Source organism: Asparagus officinalis, chromosome 1 (assembly GCF_001876935.1).
Source record: "Asparagus officinalis chromosome 1, Aspof.V1, whole genome shotgun sequence".
NCBI classification, from domain to species: Eukaryota; Viridiplantae; Streptophyta; class Magnoliopsida; order Asparagales; family Asparagaceae; genus Asparagus; species Asparagus officinalis.
This window is the reverse complement of record NC_033794.1, coordinates 88023759-88037151: the sequence shown is the minus strand read 5'-3', so window position 1 is coordinate 88037151 and position 13393 is coordinate 88023759. Positions and strand designations below refer to the sequence as shown.

Genomic DNA, 13393 nt, shown 5'->3' with positions numbered 1-13393 from the left:
TTTGAGAGCTTGTATTTTCTTCTTCAATTAATAAAGAGATTGTGTGGTGTGGCTCTCGAGGACGTAGGCACGTTGCCGAACCTCGTTAAATCTGTGTGTTCGTCTCTTTTACTGTTTTTTGCAAGTTAGATCTTTATTTGTGGTATTATTCCTACTTTCCTACTTTCAACACAAGGTCCGGAAGGGCAAGTGTTCAATTGATTGTTTCGAATCCCCAACACAAAACAAAGTCCAAAATTTTTGCTCCGGCTAATCACAGTAGATGTATGCTATATATCTTTATCATTGAATAGTTGGTAGATAAAAAAATGCATATTCCTAAATAGGTGCACAATATGAAGATTTGAAGGTTAATGTATTGAGTCAAGGATTATTATCTCCTTTAAAACATGCATTATTGAGTTGGAAAGTGCCACAAGAACACGGACTAATCGTTAGTCTCATGTCATTAAGGGTATGTTTGTCTCAAATCCCAAACATCCAAGAAAACAAATCTTGTAGCAAAAGATCATTTCCATGCTTTTTCATATTTTTCTTGGAAAATGTTTATTTTGTTTGTTTCAACCAAAAAAATTTGTTGGATATGATTTCCACTCTACTTTTCTCAGTTTGGCTCCAACAAAAAAAGTAGATGGAAAATTACAAACCATCATCTATTTACAAACATACCAAACAGCCATAATTTAGTTCATAACAGACTGAACAAGCTGAAGAAGGAAACATATATTTACAAAACAAACTGAAGCATTTGTCAACCACATGGGTTGCAGAAATGGTGAGGCTGCAACATATCAAAGAATACATATATTAGAAGTCGCATAGCAAAGTGTACTCAAACAATGATGCACTCAGATAAAATTATTTCATTATTGTATGCCACACCAAAGTTTATGTATTAGCATTGTAGGCTACAAAATAATGTCTCGCCTAAACATATGCAACATGAAACTTTGATTGCAAATCTTACAATGTGTTCTCAAAGCAATACTATCATCATAGCCCAATTATATATTAATAACAAAATCAAATAGAAAATCGTCATGAATTGAGTGTTCACAACCTTGAATAACAATAACAACATATAAACATGAGCAGCTGAAAACAATTTTCAGATTGGATCCAGCAAAAAATATTCTGCAGGCAATAAGGGAACCCTCGATGAACTTTCAAACACACACAGCAACAAAAAGTTAGTAATTCATGAAGCAAGATAGGGATTGAATAAAGATGAACAATTTTGTATGACCCCTTGGGTATGCTCGTAATCTGTTTGCAGCCAACATATATTTATAAAATAAGCTAAAGTATTTGTCAATCACATGGGTTGCAGCTGAGCCAACAATATGAGCAGCTAAAATAAATTCTCAGTTTGAATCAAGAAATGAGTGAGAAAAAGACTAATAGAGAAACACAAAACCGCTCAATAAAACAAAGAACAGGGCATGTTGGAGAACCAATGGTCAAAAAAGGCACCAACAGTCAGAAAACCAATGGTAACTAGAGGGACTAGCGAGGGAGAGAAGCATTTTAGCACAAACTTGTTTATAAATATACTAAGTGTATACCTAGGCGTCCATGAGACATTTTAAGAAGCTTGTATTGCACCTTGTTATAACCAAACACAAATTTTAGTCTGTTATAAGATGATGAAATAAGAAGGGTCTCATGCACATGAAGTTAGATGTTTTTGCCACATTCCCAGTCTTGGATATGCCTCCGAGCCTCATAGTTCAAGCTAAGAGGTTATTTTTGCACCAAGCAACACTGCAATTGTATATTACAGTAAATATTAAAGGGATGATATCTACATGTTGTGTTTTTAAATCAGAAAAGATCCACAAAATTTTATCAGCATAAGCAACCTCCTATTGGTGGCAAAAGGAACTATACTTGTTACTGGCTGACTATATTATTGGCATTATTCAAATAGTATGTTGTATTTTGAAATGACCATTATTAAGTATAGTTTGAGTTAAGATCCACCTTTTTTAGCAGCGCACATGATCAATTGTTACCATAGTTAACAACAAAAGATAATTATGGACAGTGTAAGGGATGATGTTGTGATTCAGTTTTTTTTTTCTATGTTTCAATGTATTTTCTTTTCTTAGCACTAGTAGAAAATCAAATATACTAGACAGAACAAACCAAACGGGAATTTTCCGTCTAGATTGGCAACCTGGAGGGAATGGGTCCGATATTTTAGTTTTGAGACCGAGCGCCACAGTTTCCCCCTAAATTTTCATTTCACCGCTCTTTAAAAACCTAAAAAGTATTCAGATCACAATCCTCATCCTCCTCCGTTCAAACTCACGCTCCTCCCCTCTCACCTCCTTCTTCGTGACCAAGCCTAGCCGCCGCCCGAGCCCATTGTCCCCCTCGGCCTCCCTCCTTCGCTACTGGTCCTACCAAACGCCCTCATTCTTCGCCTCCCTCTCCCCCTCGAATCCACCACCTTCTCCTCCCTCGCCCCCTCCAACCTTACCTTTTCGAGCAAAACCCTAACAGAACCACCAGTTATACAAAAAAACCCCAAAATTGATTACTCGCAGCTCGATTTCAAATCTCACGCTTCGCCTCGAACGGAATGGCGGTGCCAGAATCAGTAGTGGATTAAATCAAAGAAACCATAGATTGCGTCGGCGATCTCCAAACGAATCTCCTCAACTTTTTGTCGGCGGCAGAGCCCGGAGTCCTCGACGAGCTGCCGCCACTCCAGCGGCACGTGCTTTCCTCGTGCTCTCGGCGGCAGAGCCCGGAGTCCTCGACGAGCTGCCGCCACTCCAGCGGCACGTGCTTTCCTCGTGCTCGCCCAGTCCGCTTCCTCTCTGTTGGCATGTATAAAACCCTAACCCTAGCTCATTGATTCTTTTGTTTTCAAAAAAAATTCTTTTTTTTTCTTTTTTCCTTTGAGTAGTGAGATTGAGGAGCAGTGGAATTCGACCAGATGATCATCCTATCAAGACTGAGATTGTAAGAATTTATCTCCATTTTATCGTCTAATATTTTTGTGGGTTTAGTCGTTTTCTACTAAGAGATTGATAATTAAGCATATGAGTTTAAATCGTAAGAGAGATTGAGCTTGTGTGAGGGGAAATTGGAGCAATTTGGTAATTGGAACAAAGGTATTCTACTTTTGTTGTTAATTTTGCTCATTTTATTGTGTTCTTTGCTCTTAGTGGTTGGTTTTGTTTTCTATCCGATGTGTGGCGGATAGTTTTGAAATCTTTGCTTATTGTCTGAAACTATCATAATGTTTTCGAGCTTAAATGTAACATCAAATGCTGGGAAATGCTGGGAACTACTGATAATCAATTTTAAACTTATTTAGTATATATTTAATATTCATTATGAAGACATCGTTGACATGATGTTGTGCTTGTTGAACAACCGATAACTGACATGATTCTAAATATGAAGTATTTGAAATGGATTCGGAGGAATGCTTGCAAGCTTCTAGGAAAAGGTTATGAAAGAGAACAAAGTACTAGCTATCAACCTTGAGTGAGTAAAGGCACAAGGGGGCTTGAAAGTTAATCACCATGGGCTTATCCTAATCATTCTATTTTCTACAACTCCTTTGGATAGATTCGATCTCAGAATATTAATCCGGGAATCTTTGTAGTTCTTCTATCAAAATATTTGATTGTTCTAGTTGAATTATTCTTCTGTTTTGGATTATTTAAATATGAATCACAAAGTAACCACATGAATGTTGTTACATGGTATCATTTTTCTATTTGGTGATTTTCCATGCTAATTCGACTGCTTGAAAATTTATTGCGACTGGAAATAACATAACTATGGGTTGCTTTTGGTTATTTTTTTCCTTCTTCATACTAGACATTATTGGTATTGGTACAATATGGTTGTGAACAGATGATTTGCTTTTCTTCAATTGGAAGTTAAGGGCTTGAAGTTGGTATTAGAGTTTTTTGAATTGCATAGTTCATTACAGTAGAGAATAAGAGTTTTCTCTGGCAAATTTTGTTTTCTTTGCAGTTTGAAAACGTTCTATCCGAATCATTAAGGAGGTTGCAATTGATGGAGCTCTCAATAGAAACCCTCAGTGTATGATTCCATTTTTTTTCCTTATTAACTTTTAAAGTCTTGTACTTCTCGACTTGTGCCATTATCGATTTCTTATTAGATTATTACCTTTGAACCTTAGGCTACAAAAATTGGGAAGTCCATGAATGCTCTGTACAAGCACAAATCAAAATCAATCCAGCAACTTGCCCAGACCTTCGTCAAGTGAGTTTCATAATGTCTCGCACAAAATAATTAGAAACTTCTAGACTTGCTATGAATAGAGGGTGTAATTTCTATTTTCTTAATTGGTGGTTTAAGTATTATTCAAATTACTTGGACTGTAATTTATTGTGTAGTTGAAAAAGATAACTGCTGGACTCATACATACTTGACATAAACTTACAGATTCCTTTCGTCTTCTTTTTGCATTTTGCGTTATGGCTTCATTTCCTCTATCAGCTTTTACTAATAGTTTCCTAGTATAAATAGTGGTTCTCATATGTATAATGTAATTATGAGAAACGTACGCTCAGTCGAACATCAAAGTGAACGAACTGACACGAGTCTTATGAACTAGTAATACAAGTCAACTTGAATTTGTAAAACAGGACCGGTATCATGAATAATTTGAGATCTTAGAATAAGATTTTTTTAACTCAAAGCAAATAAGCATATATTCATTCAAATAGGTTCATAGGTTGAACTTGAAAGTGTTTCTACTTAGTAACCTAGATCAATTTTTCTGCAGTACTTTATGTATTATATCATCCGTAAAGTATTTAAGCTGACATTTATATGTTTCCTCCCATCCACCAGTAATTATAAGTGACAGATTTAATAGCAAAGAATAAATAACAGGTGTCTACTAAATAGGTATGTAAGTATCTATAGATGGAGTTTGCCAAAAATTTTGCTCGATATTAACAGATCAAGCTTGAATATGGACTCATATCCTGTAACTATAAGTCATACTGAATTAATCTCAGGTTTATTTCACCTGTATCTTCTAAATATCAAAAGTTCTTCTTCTGGCATATTTCAAACATTAATGAACTCTTATATTTTCACTGTATTGTCCAAGCTTTTTGGGTGCAAGTTTGATTTTATTTTTGCTATAGGAATTCACTGAATTGAACCATTATGCATTTACTTTTGGTACTTGGAATTTCTACTTTGATATTAACTAAGATAAGCCATTTGTGATCATGTTTTAAACTAGACTAGAATGTTGATCTTAATTCTTGATCTCTTACTTCAATGCTTGGTTTTCTAAAATTCCTGATGAGTTCTGTTATGCTGCTTCTTGATATAGATTTACTTAAGATTTCACTCAATAGGAATGGGACCTATTCCTTGGGTTCTGATATCAGAGGTACTACCAGCGCAAAATCCTCAAATTTCCCTCCCAACTTATTTTTATTTCCCAAGGCTAAAGTTCAAGACCAATTCCAGAGCGGATACATCCATTCAGTTATTGTAGGAAACCTTTCTAATGCTATTTCTTACTGAATGTAGATGAATCAGTATTTATCATATATTTTTATCAAAAGAAAAGTATTTATGGAAGGATTTTCCATGCACAGGTAGCATTCGACTTAATGATGCTTCAACAACTTGGAGGAGTAAATGTAATTGGATTATGTAAATTATGAAAAGTTCATCAAGTTATGTAAACAATTGTATATTTTATTATCTATGTAAACAATTTATATATCTCTTTAGTATTTTGGTGAATGTATTATTTGAATATAATTATATTTAATATTGAAATATAATTAGATTGTGTTGTATATGAATATGATTTGGTGTTGTGCAATATTGTGTACATGCAATATTATATAGTGTGCAACGTAGATTTTGTAAATAAAACTATTGTAGCATTATTGTTATAGACCATATAACCTATATCGACAAATGTAAATTTCCTCGTAATTGAATTTCTTTGGCGAGGATATAACCTATATCGACAAATGTAAATTTCCTCGTAATTGAATTTCTTTGGCGAGGAATATGGGGTACAACCTACAACGACAAATTAAATTTCCTCGTAATTGAATTTCTTTGGCGAGGAATATGGGGTACAACCTACAACGACAAATTTAAATTTCCTCATCTTTGAGTCCCTTTACTGAGGAATTGTTTCCATGAAAAAAAGATACATATAATGAAGAAAATTAATTTCCTCGTTAAAGATTTATCTTTGGTGAGGAACAGTTTCCTCGCTGAAAGATACTTACAACAATGAAAATAGTTTTTTTTAGAACTTTTATTATATAAATTAAATATTATTCACGTATCATTGGTGAGAAAACTATAGTTTAGCAATGAAAAATGTATGAGATTAGGTGAGGAAAAATATCGAGGCTAAAGAGTAACAATGAGAAAAGAATATATTCATCGCAAAAAGGATTTCGCAAGAAATTATAATATTCCTCGCAGAAACTTTTCTTGATCATCCTACCGTGAGGAAATGGTGACCAAAGTTTTTTCCTCGCCAACACACTACGGTGAGGAAATCTTAACTTTCAACGACAAACTTGTTCCTCGTGGATTAGCTTTTCTATTATAGTGCACACTACTGAAGCTCCGCAAGAATGGAAAGAATAGGGAGAAATATTTTTGGGGTTGTGCAACATACCCAAACAGAAAATGCAAATTTTTTCATTGGGCTCAAGTTGGACAGATTGCTAAATCAGTATTAAAGACTGGTGATGAAGTTGCCAATAAAAATTAGTTAGTCAAAGCAAAGCAATTGAAGAAAGAACTGAGACTTGCACGTCAGCAAATAGCAACATTAAAGCCTGCTCTAATTTTGACTCTCTCTCTCTTTTTTCATGGTCATGTATGTAGCAACACTAAAGCTTGCTCTAATTTTGACTCTCTCTTTTTTCATGGTCATGTATGTAGCAACACTTGTAGCTTGCACTTTGTTAATAAAATGAATAACATGGAATGAAATTGAAGGGAACATGGAATATGGAATATGAGAAAAGAACATGGAAACCAACATATGAGTTAGCTGAGCTGAAGCATTCCACTATCAAAGAAGTCATGAAAAATAAGATTATATATAACAACAATTCAGAAAATTCATGAGAAAAAATGCAACAAAAAACCATCAATTCAGAAAGGAACATAGAAACCAACATATGAGTTAGCTAAGCTGAAACCTTCCACATTTTAAGAAAAATCAGGAAAAAAGAGAGTATATTTAGCAGCATTTTAGAAATTGCATGGGAAAAAATGCAACAAAAAACCATCAAAGAAGTCATATATTAAAGAATACACAAAGCTGAAGTAAATTTTGAGAATGAAATTGTGAGAAATCAACAAATAGGGACTCAGATATTTTTATTTCATTAACGTATGCCATACTAAAGAATATCTACTAGTAATGTAGGCTGCAATTTCTTGTCTCGCCTAAACATGTGCAAGTAGATACTTTGATTGCATATCTAAGATAACTTTCTTAAAAGAATATTATTATCATAGCCCTCACTAACCTTGAATGAGCATAATAAATTTGTCTCTTGTAGGAGCCCTTGCTCGCATCATATATTGATTGCAAAAAGTCACAATCCTGCATGAAATTGAACACAACTGTGTAAATACTATTGAGTGCAGGACCAAACTTAGATATAGTTCAACATAATTAACACGAAAAATGAGTTCAACAAATATGAGTAGTAGCATAAACTATGCTACATACAGAGCAGTAGCCATTTTTAATAGTTGTATTACAAACCATCATTAACAATAACAGTGCCTCATTTATATTTGTCCTGAGGTATATTAAAGTGTCACAAAAGTAATCACAGAAGTTAGCATCTATGCAAATATAGACATATAATGGTTAGACATGTAAAGCACCCAAATAAAAAAAAAGTATCATCAAAAAAAAAAAAACAGTTCTATGTGGATCGGATGCCTTCAACATCCAAACCAATATCCTTCACAAACATGGCAAGATACCTAGACTGACTCTCCATAGATTTAGCTATAAAGTACCTTGCCTCATTCTCATCTCTAAAAGTTTATCATATAACTTGTCAAGAACCAATTCACTGTATTCACCTTTATGTGATTGTATAACCTGAGATAGCTTCTAGGTCCAGTGAATCATATGGACATTTTGAATTGAGTAGGACACAGAAACCACTTTCTCTAAGAACTTACTAATGATGTCAATATCTTCATTTGATTTAGCAACCTTCTTCTTGCCCTTTGGTTTAATGCTAGTGTTAGCACCACTTGTTGACTTGAAGTTAGTAGGTTGTGTGTGAATGTAAGTGATATTTTCAACTTGCTCATCATCAGTATTGCTAGCATGTTTCCCTGAACTACGTGTAGGAAATTCATCCTCTTCGTCTAAAATAGGGATGGATTTACTAGACCCAAAACTAGAAAAAAATATCTGAAGTTAAGTCCCCTTTTCTTTATCATCAGTATTGCTAGCATGAAATAGGGAAGCTTTGTTATGATGTACATAAGAAAGCATAGTATATGTCTAGAATTAGATACAGATGAAGTTTGGAAAAAATTAAATTGCAAAAAATATGAGACAAATAATACCTCAGACCACCTATCATATGAAACTTCATCCAATATAATAGATTTGGTCTCATTGTCCCATCCAACACCACTCATATTAGCACAAGCATGCATCGCATAAAATTGTTTCTTCAAGCTCTTCATGCGATTAATAACCTTTTCTTTACTGAAGTCAGACTTGCATTTGTTATTAATATGAGCAGCAGCTATGCTGATAGTAGTTTGTTTAAAAAATTTATCGGGTTTGAACCCATCTATGACCAACTTTACAAGATAGGGAATGAGCACATCATCATGAGGAGATTCTCATTTCTTATGACCCGAGCCCTTTGGACCCATATCAGATGTATCATTGCTTGATGTTCTTCTTTTCTTACTAACCCTTTTTTTAGTGGGAGAATTTCTTCCACTTCCTCTATGAAAGTCCTCTTTGTTCCTATAAGATCAAGAACATACCCTCTATCAAATGATGGTGGTAGAACCCCACCACTACCTTGTGAACTATGACCAGGCTAGACGTAAATGCTAGGGCTATTGAGCATGTTCATATATCTCATTTGTGACTATGCAATAAGAAAATAATTCCCTTCATAACATGTAAAACCTGAGTAGTGTGCGGCTGAGTTTGGAAAAGACATAAACCCCATATTATACACAATGGACAGTCTTTCACTAAATGGTGAAGGAGTCATAGATTTGTTGGCATCAAATTTTTGTGCACCATCAACCATACCTATGAAATGCATTTAAACCAATCATATATGAAGGGAAAAAGTAAATCATATTATCACAATAATTATACAACACATAGTTACATTGTACACATAATATGAAATGCATTAAAACCAATCATATATAAAGGGAAAATTTAAACCAACTGTCATATTCATAAAACACAAATACAAAAAGGACATTGCACACATAATTATACAACACAAATGCGAAGAGTAACAAATTTAGTACAAGTCTACTTAGACAAATTAAAACAGAGTTTGACTCTAAAGGATTTTAAGCACATTGCACACATGAAATTAGTCTATTCCAGTTTTAGTTGTGTCACCCACATGATGCCGACCACAATAATCTACCCATATTTCCCAAGCAATTTGATCCCTATGAGCTTTCCATTCATTTCTTGAATTTGTTTGCTCTCTTTGAGTCTGTGTTTGAGTAAAGTCTACTACATTTTCTCCATCCTCTTTTGCTAATTCACCATCATCATCTTCATCATCCATAGTCTCATTAAGGAAGTCATCCTTGGGATCTTCTATTGCAATATAATCATGAAGTACTATACAAGCGAGAGCAATATGGACTTGTGTGCGAAAAGGGTAATGAGGCTTTGCAGAAAGAATCTTGAATCGATTCTTGAGTATTCCAAATGCACATTCAATTTTAGACCTAAGAGACGAGTGTCGTAAATTAAACAACTCTCTTCTATTTCTAGGTGTTTTTTTGGCATACTCTTTTAAATGATAACGCACAACATGATAGGGAGAGATGAAACCAGACATAGTAGTGTACCCCACATCACAAAGGTAATTTTTTCCTACATATTACATCATAAGAAAGTTAATAATTGTCTCAATTTTAAAAACATATAGCAATTTTGTTAAAAAATTAATTTTATTACCATCATAGACTCTCAATCCATGAGGTTATGGTCTTAAAAGTGCATCATGAAGGACCCTATAATCGTTAGTTTAGCCCTCGCATCCTAGTAGCATGTACGTGAATACTTTGTTTGGGGTGCAAGCTGCTTGAACATTATGTGTCACCCCTTTACGACTTTTAAAACTTGCTACAAGATTGCTAGGTAGCATGGCGTTAATGTGTGTTCCATCTATCATTCTAATAAAGTCCTATAAATGTACACAAGTATGTATTTAGATCTGTTAACTTTAATTTTATTTGTAGTCTTTAATGAGTTTTGTTCAAAATTACCTTTAAGTAAGGAAAATATCGAGGGTTGCTGGCAATCTCTGGTGGCACTTGATTTAGTACTTGCCGAATGTAACGGTCACGCAATTGACAAATGGCATACAAAAAGCCTTATTGAAGTATCTACTAATTATTTCTCCTGGCCTAATGAAGTTAGATCTTAACACCCTATTTAGGTTTTATGACCCAAAAGTTCAAGAATATTACAAGTTGTTCTTCAACCGTAATGTGCCTAGAGTCTTTAAATAGACTCTCTATCCCCGTCAAATTTACAAGCTTGTTAAACGTAACTTTACGCATTCTTATATAGTCTTTACAACTAGTAGAATAATCTTTCAATATCCTAGACAATTATGTGTCTCGGTACCTTTCATTTTCTTTCTTTTCTAATCTAGGTACATGAGTGATACGCCTTCGTCTAGATTGTAATCTTTTCAGAAAGGTAATCATCAACACTAACACAGTCATAGCACCCCCAGATACAATCCTCATCATCTCCTCCTCCTCAATATTTTCCAGCTACAATACCATACGCGAAAATTACAAACCAAGAGTCTAGTTGAAAAAAATAGAAGCATGAAATTGATCAATAGCGTAGTTGAAAAAAATATGAGCAAGAAATTGAACACAACTTGTAGCAAACTAACAGTCTAGTTTATATAAAAAAAATTCATAGGCAAAACAAATTAGAGCATGAAATAAGAGCATTAAATTGAACAAATTCAGGTTGAATCAGGTTGTCAGACCACCCAAAATTTTATAAAAATATATAAACAATTCTTCAAATGACAATCATTCACAAAGAAAGGAAAATTACAAACTAACAGTCTAGTTGAAAGGCAAAACAAATTAGAGCATGAAATTAAACAATAGCCTAGTTGAATAAAAACAATATTTGATCTGACTAAATTTTGAGCATAAAATTGAACAATAGCCTACATGAATTAAACTAAAAAATCATCGCATCATGTACCAAACTAAGAATCTAATTGATAAAAAAAATATAATTTTTATTAAAAAGACAATTTTTACCTTACTTTTTGCTTCAATTGTAACTGCGTGATAACGACGGTCGGAAAATGAGAAGATCTGAATACCGACAAGCTAAAAAGAGAGATCTTTAGTCTCTTTAGCCCTCTTAATGATCGTCTCTTCCTCCCCCCCCCCCTATGAAGATCTGAATACCGACAAGCTAAAAAGAGAGATCTTTAGTCTCTTTAGCCCTCTTAATGATCGTCTCTCCCCCCTATTCCGACGATGAGAACGAGAGAGGGGGAAAGATGTAGCGACAGGGGAAGAGATCTACGAGTTTTTTCTCTCACAAAAGATGAGAACGAGAGAGGGAGAAAGCAGCGTTGATGATAGAAATCTAGGGTTTTTTTCCCTATGAAGAACGAGTGAGAGAAAGGGATGGGTGGCGCGAGTGAGAAACTAGATAATACCTGCTTAAGCTATCCCGTCATCTATAATTTAGTATTATCTCCCCCACTTCCACCTCTTTCATTCCCACTTCCAATCATTCAGCTAAGATTTTATTTCCACGCAAAACCCGTCCTTTTCTCGACTTCTAAGAAACATTTTCCTTTTTTTTTTGAAACAAACACAACAATAGGAAAAATTATACCCTCAAAATCTTCATACTGACAACAAACAATGCCTTTCCACCTCTTTCTTGCTTTTTTTTCCAAACAAACACACCCTAAAATAATGAACCCGAAACACTTATAATAAATCTCGGTGCACATCAGCTTGGATCCCCTCGAGTCCAACTCTAACCCGAGCTCAGTATAGAAGACATTGTCTCTATTTAAAATTTCACAAATAGAAAGCATCATGCCAGCGGCAATTGTGACAACATGTATATCCAATCAAAAATAAAGAATTGAGCAGTAGATCATTTTGTTCAAATATAGACGGGTTGCAACTGCAATTTTAGTTAACAGAAAATGTCCAATGCGACTGCTCGTCTTGTTACAACTATATACTGCCATTGAAACTACAGTTATAAACCAGGAACCAAACTTGTAACGAGAATAACTTTTTTGCTCCCAGACATAAGTTTGTTATAAGTGTGAGTGTGTAATAATTAGTTATAAATGAATTCATATTTCTTTAATCCCTCTACGTAGTTGACTATGATTCCTTAAATCGCGCACGTTTTACTCATGGTTTGAACACGTCGAGAGACAAATGGACCGAGCACGAAGAGCGGCACATCTATCGTTTCGTTAGAAATTATGACCCGGCCCCATAACAAATGATCAGGTTCGTACCACCCACGGGTGGGACATTCGGTCATCAGCACCATGGGGTGGGATTCGCCGCCTAGGACTTCGTTCCCTGATGACCGTGTGTTCGAATCCCCGCGAGTAATTCACCTGCTGTCCACGCTCTCGGGTGGGGTGGAGGCCGGGGTTTTATCTGGTCAGTGGCGGCTCGACCCGTCGTCCCTGGTTCGGATCCAACCGGACCACACACTGCACGCCCCGCCGTGTGGGGCCCGCTGCCCTCACGTGTGGGGGATGAGCCCTCGAGCAACCGTAGAGGTAGCTCCTTGTAGTCGTGGGGGTCTGGGGGGATTCGAACCGGGGCACGACGGACTCCAAAGGGAGTTCAAGTGGAGGCACTGACCGGGGTTCCCTCGTTACCAAAAAAAAAAAAAATATTGTGTACCTTTGTTTGCCCACTTTAAATGCTCTGTTGATGATTGAGACTGTTATCATTCATAGCAATAATAGTCCTCAGCATATATGCCCTCGCTGTCACCTTCACCACCCTAATTTTCCTTTATCCCCACCTCCCTTTTACCACTATTAGCTAAGCAAGGGGAAAAAAAAGAAAAAAAAAAGAGAAAAAGAAGTAACAAAAT

General features: G+C 35.3%; 1 long non-coding RNA gene across 1 annotated transcript; it reads right to left on the bottom strand.

The window, feature by feature from the left end:
* LOC109827331 lies at positions 522 to 11674 on the bottom strand. The gene is made up of 3 exons (XR_002243404.1): positions 11557 to 11674; positions 7536 to 7612; positions 522 to 781 (listed from the first exon to the last, which is right to left on the bottom strand). It is a non-coding gene; the product is annotated as an uncharacterized LOC109827331 (long non-coding RNA).